The sequence below is a fragment of the Palaemon carinicauda genome, chromosome 15 (genome assembly GCF_036898095.1).
Source record: "Palaemon carinicauda isolate YSFRI2023 chromosome 15, ASM3689809v2, whole genome shotgun sequence".
In the NCBI taxonomy this organism is placed as follows: Eukaryota; Metazoa; Arthropoda; class Malacostraca; order Decapoda; family Palaemonidae; genus Palaemon; species Palaemon carinicauda.
Window position 1 is genome coordinate 104,099,405 of NC_090739.1, and position 13,422 is coordinate 104,112,826.

The following is a 13,422-nucleotide window of genomic DNA, read 5'->3' on the forward strand; positions in this document are numbered from 1 at the left end:
TACATTGATGAAATTTTGATACTTGGGTTTTCTTTCAAGGAACACATGAAACTGGTAGAACCAGTCTTGGCTACTCTCCAGAAGCACGGACTCAAGATAAAACTCGGGAAGTGTTCTTGGGTTCAAGCCGAGATCCAGTATCTTGGTCATCTAGTTGGATGTTCTGGTATGCGTATGTTGTCATACCCTGACTACTCCCCTGATGCTACACCCTTAGAGCTTTTTGTTGATGCTTCGAGTGAGGGTGCTGGTGCTTGTCTGTGCCAGGAGTCCTTGGATCATCCAAGGGACCATCGGGTGATAGTGTACGACTCCATGACTTTCCTTGACTGCGAGACACGTTACTCTACCATTGAGCGTGAGTTGGCTGCTCTGCGATGGGGGGTGAAAACCTTCAGGCCCTTCCTCTATGGTCAGTTCTTTGTGATTCATTCTGATCACAGTCCCCTGATGTACCTTCATGACATGAAGATGGTGGACAGTCATCTAGCACGGACACTGGAGGACCTGTCCGAATTTAACTTTATTGTTAACTACTGTCCAGGTAATCAGAATGCTGCAGCTGACTGGTTATCCCACTGGCCCGCATCAAGTATCTGCTTGCTACTGAACCCCGCACTCCCAAGTGGCCTACTGAACTGGCCTTGTATAAGGAGGTTCGTGGTGGTCCAGATTCTCTCATAGAATCCTTGGAGCAGGTCGTGAACTGGTGGATGGAAGGCTCAGGTGTCGCACCCGACTCTCAGCTGAAGTGAGCCAAGCTCCAGCATGCCTTAGTTCAGCAGTTTCTGAAGGACGCTGGTCAACTAGGCTTCAAACTGGACAGGACTAGCAGGAACTGGATCAAGGCAATGTGTTTTCCAGGTACAGTCGCAGCTCTGGAGTTGCTCTTGGCAGCGTCTAAGCTATTGAACCTGGAAATCTGGGTCCATTGGGGCCCCACTTGTCCTATGGTCTATCGTGATCCATCCGTGACCGAGCCTCAGTGTCGCAGTTACATCCCTCCAACTGATGCGATTCTGGGCTATAAGGTGGAGGTAAAATCTTGTGTGCCCGACTCTGAGGGCTTGGTCACTGATGATCAGGAATCACCGGAGTATTGTCCTGCAATCCAGTACGGGACAAAAAAGGCACCTTGTCAGTCCAGTTGTACACGTGTCTCTCAACACTTGGCAGTAGGTATAGTAATGATGCAGGAGACCTTACTTTGTGTTCTTGTTGATACAGGGGCACAGGTTTGTCTTGTAAGTGAGTGTACTGAGGCAACTTGGCATAGAGTACCAGGTACTATCAGGAGAACAGTTAGAGGGGTTAACTGGTACCTGCACCAGTATTCTAGGCTACGTCTAGTTAGAGGTGAAGTGTCCTTCCAGGTGGAGACTACCGCTGTTTAACTATGCAGTGGTAGCTGCCAAAGACTTTACCTTTTGTTTTGTTCTTGGTGGGAATCTACTGGACGCAGCCTATCTGACAATGGATTGACCCCAAGAACAGTTGGTGTATGACCACACTAGTGTTCTTCAGCTGTCTCTCAAGGTACTCTCAATCTCCCCACTGCATACCAAGACCACTGTTATGAAGGTAACTGACCCTGAACCTGATCGTGGAGTGTTCTCAGGAAATGCTCTGCTGTTGTTTAGTCAGGTGTCCAAGATCCAAGGAGATCATCGACAGATCCAATCTGTCATCAAGATGATCTACTCCGGCGTTCCTGCATCTCGAGTTCCACGATCATATTTGCTCTATGGGAGATGTTGGTCTGACCTGAAAGTACACCATTGTTTCCTAATGAAGCGGAACCCAGACGGCTCACTAGTAACCTTCAATGTCCTGATGGACCTAGTTGCCGAGAGACCTCCAGAATGCTCACTGGGGGATCGGAAAAATTATTGCAATGCTCCGTCGACTTGTTTGGCACAAATCTTTGATTTGTGTAATCAGGGATATGTGCCGGACGTGTTGGGAATGTCAGACTTACAAGGCTTCAAGGGAGGTGGTTGCCCCGCCAACCTTAAAAATAACGACCTCTCCTCTTTTTGAATTGGTTGCTATGGACCTTGTGAGTCTCCCAACAGCCAGTACTGGTTTTATTGGGTGTCTGATGGTAGTTGACCATTATTCCAAGAGGGTGACGGCAGTACCCATAAGATATAAGAAGAACAGTACGATATGCCCGGCGCTTGAAGACCGAGTTTTTCCTGTTATTCCTTATGTTCCAGTCCGGATATTGACTGATAACGGCTCCAAGTTTATTTCCCAGGAATTTACAGAGTTGTTGGATTGGTTCATTGTTGTACATGTAAAAACAACTCGGTATAAACCGTCTAGTAATGGTGCAGTGGAGCGGGTGAACCGTACCATTGGTGAGTTACTGAGGGTGATTTCTGGGAATCTCGGAAATGGGACCAGTACTTATCCCAAGCAGTTCTCAGCTACAACCATTCCCACCACACTGGGATTGGCTGTACTCCAGCTGAGAACATACTGATGGGTGCTCACGATGTTGATAGTATCCCGTTGCTGTCAGCAGAAACGAGAGACCCATGGACTGAAGGACATCCTTGGTACAAACCATTCAAGGAAGGTTCTCTGGTTCTTTAAAAAGGTGTACATGTTGGGACACCTTCTGACGAACAAGCTCATCCATAGGTTTGAGGGGATATTCCGTGTTACTAAGGTACACGAGAATAAGGTCACCTATGAGTTGCAGAGACTGCCTGATGGTGAACTGGTAAGAGCTCACCATATACTATTAAAGGCCTGGTTTGAACCTCCAGTTTATCTTAGGAGGCTCTTTCTCTGGTATCCGAAGGGTCCTGATCCTGTAACAGACTGGGAATAGTCCAGGACACGTGGATGATAGTCCAACTTCCTCTGAAGTCTCTGAGAGTTCTGGTTCTAGTAGAGATAGCAACTACTATGGGGTGGCTACAGTAGTCCCATCACACCTTTTATCCCGAGATTGTAACAAGTCTCGATGACAGAAAAAAGTCACCGTCCTACTAGAGCTATTACTCAGCCTAAGCCCATTGTTAAGTCAGCTAGGACTTATGAGAGGAAAAGAGTACTGGATGCTTGGTTATTTCCTCCAGAAAAATTTTATGAGACACCTGTATTAAAGCCTGAACCGTTTCGAGATCGTTTGGTCCTTCAACTGTGGGAGAACAGACCCACTGAGATATGTGAAACACCAATTTTGTCTCCTGAATCAGTGGTTCACTCTCCTGTGCCTGAATTTCCAATGCCACAATTATTAGCTTCCTCTTTCCGAGAGGAAGGTGTCGTTCATCCTCTAAGGAGTTGGGAATTCTGGGAAGTTTCCAGTATTCCATTATTGGAACTACTTTCTGCTAGCTCCATGAGTTCCAGTCCAGATTTGACAAGATCTGCTAGTTTAGAAAGCCCTGTTTCTGACTCGGCATTGTCTATTTATCCTGATTATGACTTTCTCGGCTTTTCGCCACCCAATTGTGACGACCGATTGTCGCCTGAAGATCCCACCTCTAGTGGATTTAGTCCCCTATGGACTAGGTCAAAAAGGTCCTGTTCCTGACCTACCTTTAGTTCATCCTCAAGTCCTGGGAGTGGAGGCCTCGTCTAACTGACCAGACAAATACTACAGAGAGGGAACTATCCTCCATTCCTGAGTCACCTCAGAATTCAAACCCTTTGCGACATTCTGATGGTAGATTAGGACACCGATCAGAGCTCGAGGCTGAAGTGGCACAGTCAGGTGCATCTAACCTGAATGCTACAACACTGTTTGGGTCGCCTGAAACACAACTTTGCCCGGAGTCATCGCCTTATTTTTAGGGATTTTTATTGTCCCCATCTGTGTCTACGGATTCTGTCTGATTCTCATCAGAGAATGTCAATAACCTGCAAATACCAACTGTTATGCTTGCACCTGGGGAGTCGCCGGCCTAGCCTGTCTCCAGTGCTGCGAGAAATTAACATGGCTCTCCAGCAGATTGCTGAATCCCAGCACATGTCCCGAGACAGATTTTTGACTCAGAACAACTATAAATCTCCCACTGAAATGATCTTTGAACAGTTTTTTATCGCAAGATTTGATAGTAATTACCTTTTTTTATTAAGCATGTTTTGATTCCCACATTAGGGTAGTTAAAAGGCTGTACAATGGGACATGTTGTGTGAGGTAATCTTTATTTATTCACAGTTTGTGTAATGGTTGCATTAATTGTTGTACTGTAGATTGACCTTGACCACAACAGTTAACAGTACATTCAGTAAATTTTATTATCCTGTAAAACCTGTAGTCCAGAGTCAATAAGTTTTGTTTTCCTTTATATTGGTTTTGAACAGCATTTGTTTTTTCTGGATAGTTTGATGGTGTATACCTGTAATACTGAAAAGCTTCCTGTAAATAGTGTCATTCATTATATTGTATGGTTTTGGAGCATTGCTGGAAGGGATGGATGATAATCTAATTTTCAGTTGTAATGTACTGTACATCTATTGTTTCCTGGTTTATCATCTATTCCTATCATGTTTTTATCATGAAACTGTTAAATAATGTACCTAATGTATACATAATTTGAGAAGTAGCTGAAGGGACGGATGATGAATTAAATCTTTTTTAGTTGATCATCATCATCTTTGTCAGCATCTTTTCCCACTTCTATGTGGGGTTGATATTTCTGGTCAGCATTCTCCATCTACCTGTCCCCCACTTCATCATCGGTTAATCCCTTTTATCGAAAGTCATCCTTGATACAGTCCATCCACCTTCGCTTTAGTCTCCCTCTCCTACCTTTTTATTGAATTTTTGTAAGGTAAACGTTATTCACTTGAATATAGGGCGTTGTTGCTAGTCGTAAGACAATGTTGAGTGGACCAAAGATCTAGTGGGGGGAATGTGGAAAAATTTAAATAAGAGTTAAGAAAAAATACAAATTATTTTTATATCAATATATTATATTTGTAGTAGAATGTTAGTTTTTTATATTTTGGTCCTTCAACCTTGTTTAATGATATTCCTTTTTTTGCAGCACGCCCTACTCCCTGTAGCGTTTGAAGAGGCAACTAGAATTGGAGACAAATAGAGGCATATTAATTGGTATAATATTGCATGATCCTGCACCTGTTATGTTGCTAGGCAGCCTGGTGAAGACTGTTAAAAGCAGGTTTGCTTGGAGATTCTAGTTTTGCCACAAATTGCAACCTTGTTTTATAATCCCTTTGATCTTGAGGCAAGCTACTTGTATTTGAATGTATCCCAAACAGATACACAGCTAGGTGTGCCTTTGTATATACTTGTATCTGGAACCCATAAGTGTCCAGCATGTGAATACTGTAGTTCTTGTTTTTTTTGGTTATTCAAATCATTTTTTGTCTTGTGAACTTTTAGAGGGTTGATTCCTATGAGGCTTTGCCTGGATATATCGATGTCAGCTTATGTTTTTTGAAGATCTGACTTTTCATACTATAGTTTTGTATTTTTTTCTCTCAGGAATGATATAAACCTTTTTCATTTTCACCAAATAAATATTTTTCTCCTTTTATGAAGACAGCATTTCATTCCAGTACCTTACACCATTGTGTCCCCTTCTCAGCGACTAATTTTGTTTGTTTTTCTTAGTATCATTGTTTTGTTTTTTTACTTAACCTGAAAACCACTTACCTTTGAATAACAAAATGTAATTACATTTTAAGCTTGGTCCCCTTGCCCAGTATAAGTCAAGGGGTGGTGCCCAGAGCTCCGTTCTCTTGATCTGTTAACTAGATTTTTGGGTATCCCACCGTTTTACCTTTTTGCGTAGTGAACGTTGGAGTGTGGTCGGCATTCGGACACAAGGCAGTTTGGGTGGTACCTCTGGCCACAGTCGCGTGACGCAGAGCGAGGAAGAGCTGTGTCTAGAGGTGGGAATCCCAGGGGGGAAGCAACGGAGGATCGCAAACCACGATCGCACGCTCTGTCAGAACTTGCATGGCTAGAAACCTCATCACTAGCTCCTGTTGGGCTGCGCGCGCCAGAGGATTCAACATAATGTTGATCGCGCGCTTCAATATAGCGCTGATTGTGCTTGCGTAGGATAGGTTGCATGCATAAGGTTGGTCGCGCCTGCCAAGTTGGTCGTGCTAGTGCGAACGCTCCAAGCGACGAGTCCGAAAATTCTCTGTAGTTAGAGTAAAACTCTTGGTGACTAGGTTCACGAGAACCAGAAGGTTAAGTGTGATCGTGTGAACCCCTAGAGGTCGCACTCTTAAGAGAGAACTCCTTGCTACGATAACCCAAAGGTTCAATGTAGAGCAGGTTGCGCGAATGCTCAACACGATGAGAGTACGAAAACTCTGTTATAAGAGTAAGACTTTTGATGACGAGGGTTACGAGAGCCCAAAGGTTCAGTGTGTGAGACCCCGATAGATCAGCGCAACGAGAAACCGAAGTTCCTCTGTCACAAGACACCAAAGTGTGTGGTGTACTAAAGTCACGAGAGCCCAAGGGTTCAGCATAACTAAAATTACGAGACCCCGAAGGGTCAGCGTAATGAGGAACCGAAGTTCCTCTTGTTACGAGAGCCCAAAGGGGCAGCGTGACTGACGGCACGAGAGCCCAAAAGCTCAACGTTACCATCGTGACGGGAGCCCGAAGGTTCCGATTCGCGTGACCCCGAAAGATCAGCGCAACTGAGCCCCAAAGGACTCCTACGGTCATGAGAACCCGCAGGATCAACATGACGAGAGCCCGAAGGCTCACGATCACGCCAGCCTAAAAGGGTGATCATCACGAGGCCCCAAAGGGTTAACGTGAAGAGATCCAGCAGGTTGAAAAAGATCGTCTCCTCACAGAACGAGGAGGAGAACGTCCAGGATAGAGAGGAGTTACAAACCCTTCCACCCTACGAACCTCCGGAGAGGAACATTCAGCAGACTCTGCCTGAGGGGGAGACTGATCCAGACCTAAGGATAAATCCTCTGCAGGGGAGTAGAGTTCCCCTGAAGGAGAATGTTGCTCAAGACAAGGCTCTTGCTCCGCCCCTGGAGGAGAACCATAAGCGTAAGGAGATCGCCCATGATCAGAGGCGATCTTCTTTCGCGAACGAGAGATATGTTCCCCCAAAGGGAAAACCTGCCTTGAAGAAAGCCCTGCCACCGCCCCTGGTGGATTAGCTAACTCCTCGACGTAGGAAGCAGACTTCAGGCCTGACCGATGAGCAGCAGTGCCTACACCCACACTAGGAGGATCAACCTCCGCGGAGGAAGGAGACGACCGCCTTTTCTCCACTCCTCTTTTAAGGATCTCGAAGAGAGCTTCCTTCGAAGGGGGGCCATCGACGGCCAGTGATGGCCAAAAGGACACAAGATCTAAAAAGGAACAGGCGCTTCCTGGGGAAGGGAAGGAGCCGACACCTTCGCCTATCCCACAGGGTTGACCTGGAGTCACAAGCTACTCGGCCAGAGATTTTGGCATAGAGTAAGCAGAAGCCCGTGATTTCTTCAATTTCACGGCAGACCCTGAAGGCGAAGATTAACGCTTAGACTTCTTCCTATTAAGCCCTAACCTCTCCCACTGGGAAGCTGGCCACTCCCAACAATACGAACAGATGTCATCCGAAGAACACTGACGTCCCCGCCAAGCCGGGCACAGGGGGTGAGGGTCCGCCTCTACGGACGAAAAGAAGGTACCGCAGTTGCAGCCCTTCTCACGACCAGGACATGTCCACATAGCGGGACAAACACACTCACCGGGGACAAAAGAAAAAGGAAAAACAAATAAAGTCAAGACAATTTAACAAGTTAATGGGAGAGAGAGACAACACGTCTGCACGATGCCTAGCCATAAGCAAAAGTTGTTACTCAGCCGACAGGTGTGAGTGAGTGGGGTAGCTGGTCTACACCACCCTTTCTGCTAATTAGCAGACGGGGGTAGTTATCCCTCATTAAATTTTCTTGGCTAGTTTTCAGCATTGCCGAAAGTAATACCCCTATAATTAGCGAAAGGTTTGTATCTGTGTCAGAACAAATACAGCTTGTAGAATCAATTTTAATCTATGGCTAAAAATAAAAGTGATAATTTTCCTTGTCACACATTTAGATATCTCTACACAATTCTACAAATGATATGATCTAGAAGTGTGTTAAGAGGTTCAGAAGAAATGAACGTTTGATTTAACAGCTAGTTAATGAAAATTAAAAACACGAGTAGCAAACTTCTAAGGAAAAATGTCCTTCCTTATTTTAATTTGTTGATCTTAGTTGCTTTTAAATGTTCAATGTCCTCATTTTCCAAACAATAACACAAAATCGATTCATTTAACGTTACCTATAATAATTCTGGGTAATTATTTCAAGAATGTAATAGGAATATATTATCATAAGGTATATTTGTATTTGCCAACTAAGCGTTTCATTATGCTTGTCTAATATCAAATGATTAATATGGAATTGCAATCTGAATTTTAATAAAGTAAAAAGCTCATAATTGTTGAACTGGACCAATTTTTCAAGTTAAATTTTGGGTTTGGAATTTACGAGAAAAATGGATTTTTATTATGAAATTAAATTTTATTGCAGTGTCTTACCGAACAATTATTCAGCTGTAGGTTCCCTACGAATGGCAGACAATAGATTAAAAACTACCATGGTGGTGCCGCCATCGCTGATGTAGGTGAAGTCATCTCCCTCCACTCGAGGGAGCTACAGGTACAACTGTCCAGGTAACATATATTCGTTCTGCCTAGCCATCCACCAATGGAGAGGAGGGAGGGCTTCGATTAATAATTGTTCGGTAAGTATGCAATAAAATTTAATTTTATAATAAAAATCCATTTTTATTGCAGTGTCTTACCGAACAATTATACAACTGATTACCCATTGCAAGGTTGGGGGGCTGTGGATGTAAGTTTTACGTTAACAATCGCATACGATTCTTGAAAATAAAGAATACCCAAAAGCACTGTTAGTGCCTGTTGTACCTCTAACCTTGTAAGAGAGCTACTGCATGAGAATACTGCCTCTGGTCGGTGCTCATCTTACATAGTAGAAGGCTTGGAATATGACCAATGGGTGCTTCTACATGGAGAAGAAGATCCTCGTAGTCATGGTGTTCACCGCTGACTGAATGAAGATACAAGAAAATATCGCCCTAGCCCTGGGCTAAGACCAAAAATAACCAACATGAGAAAACTGTCACCTACACCAAAATAAAAACCTTTACCCACCAAAACTAACACTGAAATGATTGGTGAGTACTCCAAGTACATTGTACCCCCAGACATCCCTTTAACTCGCCAACCTTGGTACAAGGCGAAACATAGGCTAACAGAGGGAGCAACCCCCTATGTCATTCCTCCCAACACCATGCCAGCTACCGAAAGTGGACCGGGAAACTTACAATCTTCAAACACTGTTCAGATTTCTTTCAAATAATGCGTAGCAAACACATATTTAGACCTTCCAAATGGTACTTTGCAGGATAGCGGATGGCGACTAGTTGTGTCGAAAAGCGAGAGAAGACGCTACCGCTCGAACTTCGTGCGCTTTCACTGTCAGTAAAGGAAACACTGCGTCGTTAGCTTGATTATGTACTTCTACAATTAACTCTCAGAAAACTCTGTTCTGCGGAGATAATATCTTAATGCCCGCACGGGACATAAGTCTTTCTTCTTCCTGGCCTATCAAGTCTGTCAGGTTTTTGAGAAATTTTCGTGGCCACGGATTAGAAAAGTTGCGCGAATAATGTATGTGCGACAAATCGCAACATTATTGCCGAAAGAATTTTGATCGTTGATTAACTAATATTTTCATGAATGCGAGCGAACGTGTTCTCAACAAAATATACAGTTATAGAGGCGATCATTTCACCTTTGGTTTACCCCTCCTCTGTATGAAGGGCTAGCCAGTGTTCATTACACAGAAACGGATGTCTGGTTACCTGTGAGGGGAGTTTGAAACGTTCGTAAACGTAATGAAAAGTTGTCCACGCTGATGCTATCGTTATTTTAACATCAGCTAACAACGTTCCTTTGGGACTAATTGTTCGAAACAATAACCCTGTAAGGATAGCATAAAAGGTCTCAGAAGCATATCGTGTAAAAAGCAAGTCGTTATACCCAGGGTACAATGACAGGGAGGCTGCCTCCATCAAACGGTAGAACCGAGTTTAAGACAATAACCTCGCGGTTTTGTCTTGGCTAGAGCGCATGCTCTAGGAACGAGTCTCCCGATAAGGGTGAAGTCTCGTATGTGGGAGTTTGCTTCAAGAATGCCAGACATAATTGCCATTGACCGCCTACCCTGCCATCGAACGCTTTCTCGCTAGTGAGAAAAACTATCGTCTAAATCAGGCAAGGCCTGCCAGGGAAATGAACTGGAATTAAATAATTTTTTATTCCTCGCCCATTTCCATCTGCTAACCAAACTACTCAAAGTGGGAAGGTGGAGGAAAGATGACGGTGGTTCGTTCGAAAACGAAAGGATCGGTGCTGGCGAAACCAGACTAGCTGATATAGTAATGAGCTGAGAGCATAGAGTGACGTAACAAGTCACACCTTTGGAAGACCCATCCCGTAGAGGGGGGGAGGTTGACCATAGAGTTTTCAAAAACCTCTGGATTGCGGAAACTGAGAGATTTGGATGAGAACCTAGGGGTTCAGAATCTATTTGTGAATACCTTTCTCACGACCTTTAGAAATGTTGTGCCGAGAACCCGCAGGAACTCTGTCGCTGATTAATGATGGAATTTTCAGGAACCGTGTTACGTGACCAGGACCCAAAGGAACTGTGTCATAGTTACCTGTGGAGATTCGTAAACCCTTAGGCAGCATGCATCCATCTGTAATCATAGTAAAACCCTTGATGACGATGGGCGCGCGCGAACAATTCACGGGACGAGAGTTCGAAAACTCTCGTCATAAGAGTAAAACTCTTGAGCACTCATGAACACTTCGCGCAACGAGTTCGAAAAACTCTGCCATAAGAGTTGTTCGCGCACTTCAACTGATTGCGTGCGCCTAGTTGTTAGTGCGCACCAAGTTGGTCGTGCGAGCCAATATGGTCCTGCGCGCCACATATCCATTCTAACGGCAGTACTTGAAGAAGGCGACTTAGTCCGTCCGCCAACACGTTCATTTTCCCTTAAACAAACCGAGGGATCAGCGTAACCTGACCAGGTGTAACCACCTTCCCAGAGGAGTCAACGCTCGCGTAAAGACTTGCGGTGCTGTCAAGAAGCCGAAGAAAAGAGCTCGAAACTGGTAGGTCTTGCCCATGAACACAAACCGAAGGAATTTCCTGGAGTCCTGGTGAATTAGAATGTAGAAGTACGAGTCCTGCATATCCAGGGATACCATCCAGTCACCTTGACGAAGGGATTCCAACACTGAACGAGTCGTTTCCGAATTGAATTTGGTCTTCTGGACGAACAAATTCAGTGCGCTTACATCCAGTACGGGCCTCCAGCCCCCCGATGACTTGGGGACTATGAACAGACGGTTGTAAACCTCCGGGGATGGTCTGTCGCTTATCTCCTCTATGACAGCCTTTTGCACGAGAATCTCTCTTTCTCGGGTTGAAAAATCACTTGGATGATTTCGTGTCGGGTTTGGTCGAGGACTTGGTTGGGTGTCATAAATTCGATCGAGGCCTGACAAACGGTCTAGACCTACCCCCTCGAAAGGGTTCCTTCTGCAAGGGTGATTCCGGGGCGGTAGTCGTCAGTGTCTAGGGTTTAACCTGCTTAAAAGACTGGGCAAGCAAGTCATTAGTAGACTTCTTTTCCAGTGCAGACAGAATCTTGGCCACTATTTCTTCGGGAAACAGATGATCCTTGTCGAGAGGAGAAAACAAAAGTGCAGACTTCTGAGGCGAAGCGACTCCTTTCGAAACAAAAGAACACCAGAGCTGTCTTTTCTTGAGAGCCCCGAATGCAAAGAGAAGGGCCAGATCATCGCAACCATCCCGAACTGATTTGTTGGCACATGACAAAACCCCAAGCCAGTCCGATGGCAGGTCTTCCTGAAGAGTAGGGCAATCCTCTATTTCCGTAGTGAGGGCTCCGATCGTCCAGTCCAAGAAACTCACAATTTCAAAATCTAGAAAATATTCTTTACCAAATGGTCCAACTCGGACGATGTAAAGAATATTTTAGCTGCTGCAAACACGGACCTTCTAGTTGCATCCACCAAGCCAGAGAAGCCCCCCTGGGAGGAGGCAGAAACTCCCATAGAGGGGGCTTCTCCGGAGGTTAGGCGAAAGTTGCTTTCCCGAGTTCTCTCTTGACCTTCAACCAATCTTCTATATCACGAAACGAATGTTTAGCAGCCTTGGAAAGAACGAGCTTCGGGAGAAGAGGATCAAAATTCTTCCTTCTCTTCAGGAAGATGGAAGCAGGCGACCTGGGCTGTGACCTGGGAGCGGCTGCTACGAAGTAATCCAGGTACATGTCGAGAAGGTAGCGTAAAAGTTTCGAATAACATGAGAGAGGGATCGAGTCCACTTCTTAGTCCTCCTCGTCATCCGAAGAGATAGGCGACAGAGACTGTTCTTGATTCGACTCATTATTCTTCGCACATTGTTTGTTTTCTTCCATCCAGTTCATCAGGTCTTGCAACTGTCGACGTAACGGAATAAGATTCTTGTCTTCTTGAGTTGAAGTCGAAACAACTGGGGTCGTGGATTTCGACACGATCCCCACCAGGTCTCGCGCCAGTCGAATTATCTGTCGCATGCGAAGTCGAAGGAAAAGTTTTGACAGCTTGACGAGTCGAAGATCTCGACGAACTCAGACTCAGTCGCTCCACGACCGAGTCGAAGGCAGCTGTCGCTGTCGTAAAAATACGAGGCGAAGTCCATCGTAGCTACTTCTCTGTTCCTCTTCACAGGGGGGCGGAGATGGCACCTCTTCAGTCGAACGTTTCTTCCACAGACGTGAGACTGAAGAATCACGCCACTTACGACATCTAATCGGCGACGAATCACTCGACTCTGTCGATAACTGATTACCGAACGACACACCTTTCCAATGGTGTTTAGTCGAATCCTGCTGTCGCACCACAGGATCAACGGAGGAAGTGGCTGTCTGTGGGCAAACCCCGACAGTCTCCCTTGGACCTCCGGTATGTCTTCTCCCCGAGGTGGGGGAACGGGACAGTGACCTTCGTCTAGGAGAACTATCGGGGCAAACAGCCACCCCCTCAGATTGCACTGCACTGACACTTCACTTTACTAGAAGTCTTTCCTATGAAAGACTTTACAGATAAACCTAACCATCACCGTATTACCTAATACATCAAATTTCTTTTCAAATTTAGACTCGAGGCTGGCAATGGTGTCAGGAGAAACTACACGGGAAGTTGGCAAAGGAGGTACAGGAGCAGGAGGACTCAAGATCGGAGACATAATAAGAGGAGAAGGAGAAGGAACAGAACCAGGAGCTTCGATAGAAGAAGCCGAAGAAGC